At 29.6% G+C, this 2,504-nt stretch overlaps 2 protein-coding genes across 2 annotated transcripts in view; one reads left to right on the top strand and one right to left on the bottom strand.

The window, feature by feature from the left end:
* Positions 1-2,504, bottom strand: part of LOC108756816 — a 69,653-nt gene that overhangs the window by 42,152 nt on the left and 24,997 nt on the right. The gene's annotated exons all lie outside the window — the stretch shown is intronic.
* The window catches only part of LOC108756809 (WD repeat-containing protein 3), an 8,561-nt gene continuing 6,808 nt past the window's right edge, over positions 752-2,504 (top strand). Inside the window, exon 1 of the mRNA XM_018500875.1 lies at positions 752-959. The gene's annotated coding sequence lies outside the window, so the exon portion shown is untranslated. The remainder of the gene's footprint in view (positions 960-2,504) is intronic.

Here is a 2,504-nt window from a genome sequence, read left to right as displayed (position 1 = left end):
CGGTAACAGGACACTAATGCCTAATTCACACTGGACGCAGCAAGCGTCGGAGCATGTAAGTAAACAGTGAGGCGATGTTTACAGTGGCGTAAACAATATCACCTAGCTGGTTGGTTGCTGCTTCGCTGCTTGACGCTTGCTGCGTCCAGTGTGAATTAGGCATAAACACTCAGTGTGCTCATACATCTAAGGTTTGTTCGCATCGCATGCTCCAACATGCTCCAATATACTCCAATATACTCATCATAGCTCCTATTCACTCCAATGCGCTCATTAGAGTGAGTAGGAACTATGGCTGGAGCATGTTGGAGCATGCGACGCGACAAACCTCTATTCCGTTAGATCTAAAAATATAGATGACCAAATATATGAGAGACCAAATAGATGTGAGAGCTTACCGATCCGTAAGCTCTTGCATCTAATTATTTCAATAGATCTAAAAATATAGATCAAACAGGTGCAAGAGCTTAATGAGCGCTCAGTAAGCGATACTTCCAATTTTTCTCGCAAGGCACGATGACACTAAAATCAGCAGATCCCGATTCTCTATGAGTTTTCCGATATCGTGTTTCGAGCTCACTTTTTTTCGTAACCAGCCGCTTGAGTTTGATCTTATTATTCCGTGCCTTCCACCACATGAGATTGGCTATCCTGAAATTTAGTTAATATTCAAATTTTTTTTTAATATATATGTATGTAAGTTGGAAGTATTGATTGTCACGTGGTCACAACAGATCACACGTATGTATCTACCGCATATATACATGCATACATACGTTCAAGAGAAAAAAAATTATTCAAACAGATGTGACCTTGATCGACTTTTATCCATCTGAAAAATGGAAAAGATAATGTGTTTTTATTTGTATATAAGAGTATTTGATAAAGACATCAGGATATTTAATCAACGACACTTTATTCTTTGCAGTAAAGCTATTGGAGCTTATAATTAGGTAGAGGTATGCTTGAATATTACAAACATTTCATAAATGCACCAAATACTATTTTTGCACTTGATTATATTTTATACTTTATATAATTACATATATAAAACGCATGATATATCATTTATCCTTATTTATTGAAGAACAAAAAAGATAGAATAATGCATAATTTGGAATGCACTCGTAGTCACGAGTATATAGGGTCAGAGCTGAGAAGAACATATTATTTGAAATACTTTTATTGGAAAAACAGTATTTGTAAGACATTCATATTTTATTGTATTTCAGCGGAACACATGAAAATATTTTGTATTTTATATTTTATTGCAACATATATATATATATATAAATATTTTGTATTTTAGTATTAATGTCTAAAGATTGAGAGTATTTTGTATTTCAAATACTAAAATTAACAATTAATCTCATTATTTTAATTATAAAATATAGAATTAGTATACAATAAGGGCTTTTCAAGTCTAGTAAGATAACATGCTATAATTAAACTGTTTTATTAACCTTCATATAAAAAATATTTCAAACGTTTCGACCTTTTTTCAACAGTTCTCTTCGGTTAATGTTACAAAATTTACATATTACATATGCCTATAGTGAACTTAATTATATACTGGTCCTGATGTCCATGAACTCAACATAGATTATTTTAATACTTGTTTGACAAAATTTTACAATATTTTCGGTAGAAGCGACATTCAAGAATTATGGTTGGATAACTATGTACATAACTATGTATGTAATATTCATTGAAGAAGACTGTTAAAAAAAGGTCGTTTGAAATAAAAAACGTTTGAAATATTGCTTATATGAAAATTAATAAAACAATTTAATTATAGCATATGTTGCTAGGCTCAAAAAGCCCTTATTGTATACTAATTGAATTTTATTCATATTGAGCTGTAATATATATTTTCTTAATTTTGTAAAATACATAAAACTTTACATAAATACATAAATTTTTCAATTTTAAATACAAAATATAAAATACGCTTGTATTGAAAAAAACTGTGTTTTAAATAAAAGTATTTCAAATACATGCTCTAGCCCTATATAGTTTGATTATTGAACAATGCATAAAGCTTACAAAATGTAAAATAGAATTTATTATAACAGCCTATATATATTTCTTATAAAACAATCCATACTTATATATTCAATATAGATAGGAACATATGAGTTTAGAATCCTGTATCAGGATAATATAACATGATAATGATGTTCACAGAATAACATAGTTAATCATTAAAAAAATAATACCAATGAAACCCGACATAGTTAAATGCATATATAATTTAAATATTATATATATATGCAGGGTGAATCTCAGTTGTTGAACCAACTTTTTACCTTGTGAGAAAATAAAGTGTACAGTTATTGAATCAATTATTAGGTTATTTTCCAAAATTACAATCTTCAATTATTCTGTCTGTTATATCTAGCTGGATACTCAAACCAAAATTTCATAATGTAATGAATGTATTGAACTCAGCATAATAACGGTCCATCATAACGCGATGTGATTATACTTGTGCCTTGAGAACA

The sequence above is a fragment of the Trachymyrmex septentrionalis genome, unplaced genomic scaffold (genome assembly GCF_001594115.1).
Source record: "Trachymyrmex septentrionalis isolate Tsep2-gDNA-1 unplaced genomic scaffold, Tsep1.0 scaffold13, whole genome shotgun sequence".
NCBI lineage: Eukaryota > Metazoa > Arthropoda > Insecta > Hymenoptera > Formicidae > Trachymyrmex > Trachymyrmex septentrionalis.
The sequence above is the reverse complement of the archived record's forward strand: the minus strand, read 5'-3'. Positions and strand labels throughout refer to the sequence as shown.